A 14366-nucleotide genomic window follows, 5' to 3' on the forward strand; every position below is an offset into this window, starting at 1 on the left:
CAGCTGCCCCTGCAGCCTCCCCACCCTGCCTACTTGGGACAGCAGATGACATTGCTGCCCCAGATCCACGTGGCCTGGTGACAGCAACTTGCACTGCCACACGTGGCATAGACTTGCTGACCTGGAAGTCAGTCTGGGAGTCATCCTGTGCCGGTTCAGGTGCCAAAATGGGCTGCTCCAACAATAGCTGAGCTGGGATGGTGTCAGCTACGTTTCCCACAACCAGGGGGGGCATGGGTGTCCCTTACACAGAACAGATTAGGTGCAGCCATGCCTATCTACAAGAGGTTGTCCAAAAATCAGAAAGCAGATGCCAGTGGCATCAGAAAAAGGTACGTTAAGAGTAAACCTGTTTATGGTATCAGTAATATAATATTATAAATTACAATCCCGTGTTGTTAAGCTGTCTTATCTTGAACAAGTTTAGAGTAAACCTGTTTTATGGTATCAGAAATGTAATATTATAAATTACAATCCCGTGTTGTTAAGCTGTTTTTATCTTGAACAAGTTTTGAAACATGACAGGAAACAGCAGTCATGTTCCACATTCAAACAGGCCCCAAAAATTAATGTGAGCAGGCCCTTACTCAATCAGCCTGAATGGCCAAATCATTCCCATAACAAGATAATAAATGTGGGCCATTGTGGGGTGTAATCTATGATAGATGCATGCCACATATGTGGCATTAGGGCAGAAAAAAGCCAGCTTGTTCTTTGCTCTGCGTTTCAGGTCATTCCATCGCTTGTTGCAATCATCAGCTGTGCGCCTCACAAATCCAAGGGCACTAATGTGGTCCGCGATGGTCTGCCAGTGGGCCCTACGTTGAGCAGGCGTAGTCTTGCAGCCTGCAGTCACCACCATTTTGCAGCTATGTGCCAACACATAGGCCACAAGTGCATCAAGTTCGGCATCATTGAAGCTAGGCTTCCTTGATGTGCCGGAGTGTGGAGTGTGTAGCCGTGTCTGGGGTCTCAGCCTGTAGTGCAAGAGCACCCTTCTTCTTCTTGGAAGGTGGTGCGGATCCTGAGTGGCTTACGCTGCTCTGGTCAGTAGGGGCAGAAGTGCAGGTGGACTGGGTACTTGAAGTTTGCGAATGCACAATGACCAAAGGTCTTGGTGCAGGCATTGGCTGCAGGGTGATGTTGTCAGGGCCAACGTCGGTGTGATGGACCTGGACCAACACTGACCCAGCAGGGAGTCTCAGAGCTGGGGTGGATTGAGCTGCAGCTGCCCCTGCAGACTCCTCACCCTGGCTACTTGGGGCAGCATATGACATTGCTGCCCCAGATCCACGTGGCCTGGTGACAGCAACTTTCACCGCCATACGTGTTTAGACTTGGTGAGCTGGAAGTCAGCCTGGGTGTCATCCTGTGTCGGTTCAGTTGACAAAATGGGCCGTCCAACAAGGGCTGAGCTGGGATGGTGTCAGCTACAATTCCCACAACCATGGGGGGGTATAGGTGGCACCGATTGGTCCTCCACACACTGGGCTCTAGGTGCACCCTGCAAATCCTGACCACATCCACACCACGCCCACTTCTTTGAGCTCAGCCACCTTTGCCTCCCTTACTGCTTAGTCGCCTCCCAACCATGGCACTGATGTTGTTGTGCGTATGGGAGTTGCAGTAAACAATTGTCCTGGGCACTTGGGGTGAAAGGGGTAGGGTACTAGATGGAATTCATACCCTAGTGCTCTAGCAAGGCTGTCTGTGACCCCTGGGGGAAGATGATGGGTCACGCAATGCACAGTCACCCCAAATACAAACGTACATGTGCATGCAACCCCTGGTAGACCACGTGCATGAAAAAATGAACCCGCACTACGCTGTGGCACCCAGAAACACAATAATAAGCGGTCGCGTGTTACACACAGCCTCCAATGACCTCTGAAGGGGTACACGACACACGGGGGCAACCACAGTTGGAAAATAGGTGCGCAACTCACCGCCTGCCTTTAAAAAGAATGTGAAAAAGACGCGCGTGTGCGTGTTGGCAACACCCCCGCCAAAAGTAGAAAAGAACAGAGTCTGAGGAAACAGGACGTATGAACTGGAAACGTTGTGAAGTAATCACGTGTGAACCGACAAGAACTACAATAATCACCCGCTCGCTCTCCACAAAAATGCACCTACAAGGAAATGGTGTCCTACACGTATCTTTTAAGCCTGCCCACACGTGCAACGCAAATACAAAAAGAAAGAGAAATACTACACCAAATGCTGCTTTGGTTTCCCTAGGCCAGTTACAGAAACAGCTGAAGTAAACAACTTCATGTCTTCAGTTAGACATAGTGTTAAAGGTAAATCACCTAAGAACACGTATTACATAAAAAGAACAGAAGAATCAAAATATATGAATGATTACAATCAAATCATTGCCCACTTATGGAATGCAAATATAGATGCGCAGTACATTGCAGACAATTCCATGGCAGTTGCACGATATGTTACAGCCTACTTAACAAAAGCATAAAAAACAGAGCTTCAAGACCTCTGGAATGACCTATCATCATACTAAACACTATCTCAAAAATTGTACAGCTTAGGCATAAAAATGCTCTCTCATAGAGAATGGGGCACCTACGAAGCTGCAGATTGTTTAACCGGTGCTGCTTTATATGGACAATCTGAAAATATAGTATGGTTAAGTCTTGGTCCTGCTAAATCTAGAAAAAGGGTTCTCAAATCATATGACGACATAGAAACAATAGCCAAAAATGATCCCAACAGCCAAGACATTTTAAAAACAATTTACTAGACACATACTATCCGAACAGGAGTACCACTTTGGAAAACATGTGTCTATACCACATAGCCCAAAACTTTGCATACAAAAATAATATAAAACTTGATGAAAACAAAGGTAGATAGAGAGTGGCAGATTGTGAAGGTAGCTTAGTGAAACTTACCAAACAAAGCTTAATTATTCATATGAAATTGTCATTAAAAACTCCTCAACAGAAAGAACTATATTACATGTCCCTGCTACAACTTTTTAAACCATGGAGAAACGGAGAAGAGTTACTAGATAAATATGACTGCTATGAAGACGCTTTCAAAGCAAATGATAGCACTATCACTGATGTGAACTTTATGTAGTACAAAACAATGTTGCACAATGAACTGCAACATGAAGAAGAACTCCAGGCCCAACTAGATAAGGACACTCCCACAAGTAGTCAACCTTCTGTAACAGGAAGCCAAGAACCACTGGGACAGCCACTAATAGCAAATGAGGCAGAATTAGCTATGACAGAAGTAGAAAACACCATGTGTCACTATGAAGAAGATACAGAAGACTTAACTACACTACAATCAAAACTAAACAAAGAGCAGCGCACCATTTTTGAAGAAGTAACAAAAGAAATTGCACATGGTGTACAACATGAAAATAAAGAATGTACCTGCCAAAATTAAAAACCTATACTACTATATGTCAGCGGTGAAGCTGGTTCAGGCAAACATTCTTAATAAAAATCATCAGCAAGTTCCTTCAACAATTGACAAACAACAAACTGTCAGCTGTTGTAACAGCCCCCACAGGTTTAGCAGCCTTCAACATAGGCGGTGTCACTTTACACTGATTACTACTCCTTCCAGTAGAACACCGAAACAAATTAGATTATTACAAACTTTCTACAGAAGCTGCAATGGAACCATGCAGAGTTTTGAAACAAATTAAAATGCTACTAATAGATGAAGTGAGTATGGTCTCCAACCTAATGTTGGCTTTGATTCATCTCAGATTGCAAGAAGTGCTTAAAACAAACTACGAAGAACTCTTTGGAGGAAAACACATTATTGTTTTCGGTGATCTTCTTCAATTGACACCAGTGAAAGGTGAACCTATTTTTAAAACCTTAGGACACAAACTCTGTCGTAAAACTATTGGCAGCATAGGAAATGTCAACCTTTGGCAACATTTCCAATACAAAGAATTAACAGAAACATGCACCAATCTGCAGACCTCACCTACTCCAACATTTTAAAAAGTATTAGAGTTGGTGTACTATCTAAAGAAGCACAAACAATATTAAAAACCCGGCACATCCATGCACTTTATGGCAATAACTCATGTGCTACTGATGTTATGGAACAATTAGCGCAGACAAATGTCTATTGTATGGCCTTAATGCCAACTCTTGCAAGCTGTTCCAAATTCAATGAAACAATGTTAAAAAAAGAAATGCAACCAATCATTGAAATTTGCTCCACAGACAAACTGGACGTACATGGTATTACACTACCAATGTGTCAACAAGCCACAAGAAGACTAAATACCTTAGAAAATTATATCTCCAACACAGATGGGTTGGAGAAAATATTAAAATTATCCTTAAATTGTAGAGTAATGCTTAAACATAACCTTAACGTGGAGCAAGCACTAGTTAATGGAACACTGGGTACAGTTGTTGGCTTTTAAAATACCCACATGACAACAACATTCAGTTTGTTAATATTCTCTTCGACAAACTTTCAGAAGTAAAAAGGATAGCGCTCTCAACAGCTCGATTCCTTCTCTTCAAAGACATGTATGTACGCAGAGAACAATTTTCTCTAACTCTTGCATATGCAGTCACCATTCATAAATCCCAAGTACTTACCCTAGACAAAGCATTGATAGATATTGGTAACACAGTCTTTAAATAAGGCATGAGCTACGTAGCAGTATCATGCGTACGTACACTTGACGGTCTATTTCTAATCAACTTTGATGCAAGTAAAGTCAACTCTGATATTCCTTGCATTCTAGAATACAATAGACTACGTACACTATACACCCCCCATCTGAAAGCATATCCTGTTCCACAAAAAGGATAACGTTGTAAAAGAAAATTCATTCAAACTGAAATGCAACAGAATCTGACTGCAAATCCTCCAAAGAGAGTAAAAGAAGCTAATACTGCATCATTTACCATAAGTAAAGAAGAACCTATTCATCAAAGTAACTCAGGTACTTCTTCAAAGAAGCAACACACACTCTTAAAAAATTACTTGAACACAAATCTGGTCCATTCAAATTTTCAAATGTAACTGGTTTAAGTTGTTATGCAAATGTAGCAATGAATATTCTATTTCAATTGCCACCAATTGTTGACAACATTTACTTACACAGTACAGACCAATTGTGTTTACAAATGTTAGTCCTTCATAGAAACGCAACAATCCTGACAACATGTATAGTGTTCACGGAATAGGACAAGAATTGGACTACTGTGCTGGAATGGTGAAATTCACTATAAACTTACAAGAAGATCCACAATAATTTCTATTGTACTTACTGCAAGTATTGGAAAACAAAAACATACCTATAAATGAAATCTTCTAGATTTCATACATGTGGAAGCATACCTGCACTCTCTGCAACAATGTTACACAAGAAGAAATCCCTAATGAGCGCTTTGTGTATGTATCCATACCAAATTGTGAATCCATTTCATTTCAGCAACTTGTACAACATGCAAACCATGGCAGATGATGTACTACCTGCAATTCAGATAATCGCTCCACCTTACTAATACAAACATATAGTAACTACTTAATACTAATGCTTCTACGTTACAATGTAGATGGTACCAAAAACAACTGCAAGCTGACTGGATTCACACATAGTCAAGTATCACTTGGTAAGAAAACCTTCACAATAATAGATATAATCTACCACCCAGGAGCCACAACCAATGCAGGTCACTACACTGCATATATTAAAAAGAAATGTGGATGGTTCGAATGTAATGATAGTACCAATACTCTAAAGCAGAGATTAGCAGCAAATCTTACAAACACTCATTTAATCTTCCTAAATCCAAAATTGTATAACTATTCTGTACTTCAACATTAACAAAAATTCAAATAAAAAACTATAAACAGTTAGAATACACCAACAGGTATCTAACTGTCCAATATTCTATAACAACCAAACAAATAAATGGATACCACTAAATTGTAACAAAAAATAGTTCGAATATGCCAACAGGTATCTAACTGCTTCAAAAATCTGCAACAAGATTACCAGAAAATCTTACAAATGCTTCTTTAATCTTCTTCAAACCAAAATGTAATAATTAATCTGTACTTCAGCATTAACAAAGATTTAATGAAAAAACTATAAACAGTTAGAATACGCCAACAGGTATCTAACTAGCCCAAGATTCTATAACAACCAAACAGATAAATGAATACCACTAAATTGAAACAAAAATTAGACAGTTACAATACGCCAACAGGTATCCAACTGCTTCAGAAATCTGCAACAATTCAACAGAACATTAGACCATAACAGTAGAACATTAACCAGAAACAACAAGTAAACACTGAAAGGAAAACAACAAATAGACTGTAGCATAACAAAAAAAGGGTTTTTTAATCCGACAAGGATTTTTTTTTCCCACAGACCCAATGATTTGAAAAACAAACACAGAAACTGAGCAAAATGCACAGTACACTGGTTTGTAAACCAAATATGAGGGTAAAAAAAAGCTGAAATATCTATTATGAAATGTAATAAGTCTTTATAGAATACATACACTAACATGCTCTTTTCTTTTATCACAGAAATTGAAAAAGAATATTTCCTCCAGGTACCAAACTCATGTAAAAAATATATCGAATCTCAACAAATCAAACAGTAAGTATAATTGCAACCATTTGATAGATATTCATATCTATACATGTGATCTATGGCTGTGATATGGTGCAGTGCTTCTGGTTAGGGCCTAGAGTCTTGGGTGTATAGCCTACAGCTGACAGCCTTCATCCATGCAGCCTGCCACAACCACCACAACATATCAAACCCATAGTATCGTATAACTTTGGTCTTGCGTAGACTCTGGCCACAACTCCGAAACATATCACACCCATACATCACACCCATGTTTGATTATATGGGTGTGATATGCTGCGGTGGTTGCGGCCAGGGCCTACAGTCTTGGGTGCATGGCCTACGGCCTTCGGCCTTCGGCCATGCACACAAGACTCTAGGCTCTGGCTGCAACCACCGCAGCATATCACACCCATAGATCACACCCATAGAATCAACATTTTTTAACTATGATCACACCCATAGAATCAAACATTTTTAACTATGCCTCATGGTATTTTTTATGGCCGTGGACACCTTGGGTGTTCTTAGAACAGTTTCTACTTGCCTGCGAACAATACGAACAGGTATAGTGTCCTCAGGACACCTCCATTTTCATTTATTTGCGGACATCCCGGGCACCGCGTGTGTTCTTAGAACAGTTTCTACTTGCATGCGAACAATACAGACAGGTATCGTGCCCTCATGTCCATTTTAATTTATTTGCGGACATCCCGGACACCGCGTGTGTTCTTAGAACAGTTTCTACTTGCCTGCAATTAATACGGACAGGTATAGTGTCCTCAGGACACCCCCATTTTCATTTATTTGTGGACATCCCGGACACCGCGTGTGTTCTTAGAACAGTTCCAGCTTCCCTGCGAACAATACGGACAGGTATACTGTCCTTAGGACACCCCCATTTTCGTTTCATTGTGGACATCCCGGACACTGTGTGTATTCTTAGAACAGTTCAACTTGCTTATGAACAGTACGGGCAGGTATAGTGTCCTTAGGACATCCCCATATGGGTTGATTGCGGACATCAAGGACAGAGCGACTGTCCGCGGACACAACAAACACAACAGCGGTGCCTACCACCTAAATAGATACAATATTTTAACCATCCCTTACCCCCCCACCATCTCCAAACAGTCTTACAGACCAACACCCTTGCCAAAATTGTATTTCCCCGCCATTTGCCACCGCGCTGTCCGCGGACGTCTGTGGATACAAGATGGTGGGCATTTCCAAAAATCTGATGCACGCCACGCTCTCCACCATCCAATCGGCGAATATGCCGCATGTCCATGGACATGACGCAAGACGATTGGCCAATCAGGACACTGTCCGTGGAGCGAACAGGGAAGTGTGTCCGCGGACCGAACATAGATATCACTAATTTATTTTGACCTATTTTTGGTCATTTTTTTAAAAAAAAACTACCAGATGGATTTTCACCAAATTTACAAAAGCACGCTTTCAGGACCATGCCGCTGCTCCTGCCGCAAATTTGGTGAAAATCCGTCCAGCGGTTTGGGCTGTAGGCGTGAGCAAAGTTTTTTCTTCATTGGGGAAAAAAAGTATAGGAATAAAAGGCATTTTGGGACCCCCCCTATAACTTTGCCCCCCCTGGACCAAACCTCACCAAACTTTGCAAAATAATTCAGAGTGGCCCATATACCTTTTTTTGCAAAGGTTGGTGAGGATTCGTCCAGGTGGAGCGAAGTTATAAGCCACCCAAAAAGTGCTCTTCCTACGGAAACAGCAACTTAACCCTAACTACACAGCCACTAGCGTGGCTGTGTAATTTATATATATATATATATTCGGTAGTGGCTGTGTAGTTAGGGTTAAGTTGCTGTTATATATATATATATATATATATATATATATATATATATATATATATATATATATATATATATATATATATATATATATACTTCACAAAAAAGTTGCTTTATTCAACAATTCTCAATACCTAATTAATGTGTTTTTTTTCTCAATTTGTTTGATTTTCTTTAATTCTCATCTACAATTGATGTAATCCCTCCAACCCTGGCCTGACGTGTGACCTCAACACGGTATGATAAATTAATGTTTTATTGCTAAATGCTTTTGCTACTATCTGTCAATGCTAACATTTCATATTATGTCTATACCTAATGGGACTGACCACTTTGGAAATGTATATTTTATACTCACTGTGTATCTGTACAGCCTTGACAACGACCAGGGGTAGAAACCCGTGTCAGCTGTTTTTTCTATCACGAAAGAATAAAACATGATTCATCACCAAGTTGATTCTTCGAGACTTTTTGGATGAACTTTACACTAAATAGAGTTGGACATTGAGCGCAAGGCACTCTGTCGAACCACTTTTATTTATGCTTTGTTCTTGCATTGTGGTGCTTGTAGTCTTATTTTTAAGATGGAAATAGTGAAACTTCAATAGCCAGAGTGCAAAGAATACAACCAGGACTGAATGACCTGCTCGTGCATGGAAAGGGTGAAACTTGAAAGCTGTTTATTGGTTGTGTGCTTCCCACCACTACATTGCAAAAGTTCAAACCTTTACCAGATGAATTTACAACTTGACTTTTGTTTATGTAAGTGAAGCTGATAGTCAGATGCTGGCTTATACCTAGCTCAGTTGTTTACTCAGAGCTCACAAGTTTTGCCATGCGTGAGATAGATATCCAATCGTGTTTTTTGTCTCGAAACTTAAAACAGGAAATGCAAAAACCACAATAACCAGAATTCCGAGAGCGAAACGTGACTGAAGAACTTTCTCACATGGTATGGGGATACCTGAGAACTTTGTTTAGAAGATTTAAGAGTTTAGTGTAATTTACAAAGATCTCGCATAGGAAACTTACGTTGACCATTGTTGTAGGGCCAGAGAGCCCTGCACCAAGGACACACGCAACAGTCGTTCTAGTGTGACAACTGCACGTACCTGAAGAGGCGGGCCCTTTTTTTCAGACCATACATCACAGCCACCCCACATTACAGCATGTAGAGGCGGACAGTATCACATCCCTTACCAACATCAAAAAGAACAGCATTATAACAACTGCACGTACCTGAAGAGGCGGGCCCTTTTTTTCAGACCATACATCACAGCCACCCCACATTACAGCATGTAGAGGCGTACAGTATCACATCCCTTACCAGCATCAAAAAGAACAGCATTATACAAACAAAATTTATTGAGCTTCTGTAGTTTAGAGGAAGACTTTCTGCCCATTGTCCAGACACTCCTTATCAGTCATTTCCAATCAGAAAATCATCCCCTCTCGCAGGCATCATCCTATGTTCTTTTCTCGGGTATCTCCTCACCTGGCCCCTATCGTCTCCCTCCAGATCTCCTTGTCCAGTATTATCCTCACCCATGAGCTCTGGCAGGTGGTACTCTGCTATTTTGGCCATTATGCTCTTCCTCACCCTCACTCCTACTGAGCTTGGGTGTTGACCTTGGTATCATCTTCTTAAACCAAGATGAAGAGATAACCATACGGGTCCTGACCTTGTTCATAGACCCTTTCTTTCTTGTTAATGTCCACACGACATTTCATGAGGGAAATACAACTTCTAGGTGAGCTTCCTGCTACACAGCAGAGCAGTATCCCCCACCTTTACTGGGGAGAGCACCAGATGCCTGGGTCTGGATTCTTGCTAATTGTTCTCTCATTGTTTTTTTCTGACTCTGTTTATATCCAGCTTCCACAAACAATATTCCTGAATCGTCAAACGGACCTTACGTTGTAGCAATGCCTTTGCCGAGATTACAGCTGTTGACGTTTCAGTCGTCAGATATGCCATCATAAATAGTCGGCGCAAGCTTGAGAGGTACATCTTCTTCCAGCGCAGTTCTGAACATCTTGTTGAGCATTCACATACAGTGCTCCACGACATCGTTGGCCCTGGGCCAACATGGGGTAATGCACTTGTGCTCCACATCCAGGCCATCTGGGGGAACATTGTCTGCCCTAATGGACCATGGCAATATGTGTGTTGTAAGCATATCTTCAATGACAGTAATCACCACCTCTGCCGATGTTGAGATCACAAACCGCACCACTGGACACCTTGAACATTGATCCAGGACAACGAGGAAAGGCCTGTTCTGTAGAATAGTTCCAAAGTCAATGCTCAGGACATTCCACGGCTCCTCAGCTCTTTTTGGCATCTGTCTAGGAGGAAGATTAGGAGAGTTTCCAGCAGCCTGGCACCATCTGCACTGCGCAATCATCGAACTTATGTGTGCCTCCAAATCAGGGAACCAAACCTTCTCTCAGAGGCCTGCCTTAGTCTTGCACGCACCTTGGGCGACCTTGGTGTGCCTTTTCTAGAACTATTGGATTATGTGCTGGGGCCATCACTATTCTGGTGTCCCGGAGTAGTACCTATTCTACACCTACTAAGGGTTCAGCCCTCACCCTCCAGAGTCCATTCAGGAATGCCAAGGTGCCCGGCGTGCACTAGCCCACATCAGCCAGCAGAGTCTTCCATTGCCCTCCATGTAGTTGGTCCACCACAAGCTGAATTCCTCTATCCCTACTTGTTAATTCTGAGATTCCTTTAAATGCCATGGAGCTGGGCACTACAGCCCTAGTAAGCATGGTAACCAGTTCCTCTGTCTCCAATGTATGGTCATCCTCTTCCTGACCCATAACCATGGGATGTCTAGAAAGATAAAATAAATATTTGTTGTCCCACCTCAAAACACAGCCTCTCTCAATAATCCTGCAGCTGCAGAATCCATACCTCAACCTCAGGGGTGGCTGCAGAGCCAAGCCATGCAGTATAGACATAAATGATTTGTGCTCTGTGACCACAATGGCGGGCTGTACAAAAATATAGATATGAAAGACGTGACAGCAGTTCCACACCACGGTCAGCGCCTAAAGTTCTATTTGCGAGTACCTCATCTCTGTAGCCATGAGAGCCTACTGGCAAACGCAATGTGCCATTGAACACCTTCTCCATCCACCTGTGTCAGCAGCACCCCCAGCCCCACTGGACTTGCATCGAATATGATTTTTGATTGGCAATGTAGGTTGAAGAACACTGGTGTCGTTTCCACAGCAAGGGCCACTTTGGCCTTCACAAACGTTTTCTCAGTGGTCGTATCGCACTCCTGTACTCCTGTATTAGGTTCCTCAGGGGTTCCATGGTTATTGCCAAATTGGGAATGAACCACCACAGAGGATTAGCATTCCCAGAAAGCTCTGTACCACATACAATGATATCGGCGGTGTAAATGTCTTAATTACCTCAATCTTCATCAGATCTGCTGAGAATCCTGATTCCTTGAACGCGATACAAAAATTGAACTTGGCCTTGCATGAATGAGCTCTTGCTTTCATGGAGAATGAAGCCGTTTTTTTGTAATCTCAAGAAAACTGCTTTCAGCGGCTTTAAGTTTTCTTGTTCCATTTTGACATTTATGAGTACATCTTCGCTCACATTAACTGCACCATCAAGTTCTGTCAGTATTCTTTGTGCCACATGCTACCTCAGCAGTGGGAGATACCCCAAAAATGAACCTCTTAATCTGAAACACGCCAATGTGCATCAATAACGTTGTTATTGCCCTGGAGTCTCTGTGCAGAGGAATCTGGATGATATCCTTCTCGCGGGTCTATGGTCAAAGACACTCTGCCCTCATGGAGATACGCCAAGATATGGGCCAGGGCCGACGTTGAGTGACGCTCCCTTTTTATTGCCTATTTTGGGATGTGCATCTCCACACAGATGCGTACAGCCCCCTGCTGCATGTGTTTCATCGAAATGACTGTAAGTGACACCTCATAGGTGGAACCCTTGATTCGCTCAATAGTGTTGCCAACTCCAGACGTTTGATCTGTTCTTTCACTCGTTGTCGCAGGTGGAACGGGATGCGATAATGGTGTAGGGCAATGGGCTGTAGCGTCTCATTGATATGCAAACACACCTCTTTTCCTGTCGCAGACACCGAATTCCTTGGAAAAAGTCACACAAGAAGTCCCTGAGGAGACTATTCCATTCATGTGCTTGTACATTGAAGGCAAAATGTACCAGCCCCAACTCTTCCGCTATGTTACAGCTCAACACGGTGTCCATAGCTGCTGATGTGATGTAGAAGGTGGCAGGGACAGATATGCGGTTATGTACCACTTGTGTGAAGAATGCCCCCTGGAATTGTAGCAGATATTTTCTGCTGTATGTGAAAATCCTGATCCTTGGAGTTGCTAACAGCAGTGTGGGAAACAGTTTTCAAAATTGATCAGAAGTCATAACATTGACAGATGCACCAGTGTCAATGAGTACAGGCACCATAGTCGACACTATCTGTATTGCCTGCACATCGTGGTTGACTCCTCTTCCCTGTCGACCTATATCGCTGATATGAAAAACACATCCTGATTGACAAATATTCTTTCCCCCATGTCCTCTCTCTCCAGAGGCTCTTGGGACACCAATGGTACCCGTGCTGGACGATTCTGTGGTTAGATAGCGATGTGCTGAAAGGGAGGCACAGGCGACAATGGTTCATCTTGCCACATCATCCACATTGCCTCTCTATCGCCAGACATTCGTAGGGATGTGGGAGCAGTCCACCAGATTACTCACACAATGAGTTCATTGGTTCTTGACGTCCCTGTTGCTGTGGAGTGGCTTTCGTTCTACCTAGCAGAAAGCCTGCTAGGCACCCTTGCTTGGCTAGAGGGTGCCGACTTGATCACGTGAGCCTGCAAGATTTTCATACACTTCATTGTGTCTTCTATGTGTGATGCCCTCATGTTCGCCAGTTCTTGCACTCTCTGCAACTCAAGAATGCACAATAGAGGCAGGTCAGGCTCTTTCCAAATCTACTTTCTTAACTGTAAGGAGGGACATCTATGGATGTTTTTACCTCAAATCTAAAGAGATGTTTTTACAACAGCCTAGAACGGCTGATTTCCAGAGGAGCATCATTTTGTTTTAGATTTTTTTTAATGTACTGGTTTTCATTTTTTAAATGTAAAGCCAATTTTGTTTTTCTGAGTCTGGCTGATCCACAACACTGCCAAAGTAATTTTGAACTGTTAGCAGCGATTCCACTCTGACAGCTTAAGTCTTTCCAGGCCAAACATAAATATGCTTGATATTTACAAATGCTTTATTGCTATGGTGACCTTTATATTAAAAAAATTTAAAAAAGGACATGCATATAAAACCCAGCATGGTTTACGTATTTAGTTATTCAGCCATACAACTCTCACAGACATATGACAGATATAAAGCCTTTTGTTCATTCTTATCTTCCCATAATTCTGTTAAATATTCAAAATATTGGTTTTATTAATGCCCCTTAACATTTTCTTCTGAGTTCCTTCTAATCAATACACACATACCATATGTTAAGCCATCACTTTTATATTCAAATACACAACATGCCCTTTTTAAACCATTGCAAAATTTAGGGTTTTCTCTTCATAAAAGTAAAGGTTAAAATTGATGCATCATTTCACAATATTAAAGACACTCCTATGCTACTATTTTCCCTCCCCGGCCCCACATTTCAGAGGTCTATGGCCACCCAAAAGGTGCAAACAGGAAACAGACCACAGAGAAGTTAAAATGGGGAAGAATAAATCTAAACTCGCAAGTACATCAAGCAACCTGTGAAAGGATACCCAAAGCCGTAGAAGGGTCAAAACAAGAAGTGTGTGCCAAAGGTTCACACTGTTTCACCGCTGGTAAGAAGATGACTGGTAAAGGTATATACATTCAAACATCTTTAAAGAAGCTGCTC

This window comes from Ambystoma mexicanum, chromosome 11 (assembly GCF_040938575.1).
Source record: "Ambystoma mexicanum isolate Mex_15411 chromosome 11, UKY_AmexF1_1, whole genome shotgun sequence".
Classification (NCBI taxonomy): Eukaryota; Metazoa; Chordata; class Amphibia; order Caudata; family Ambystomatidae; genus Ambystoma; species Ambystoma mexicanum.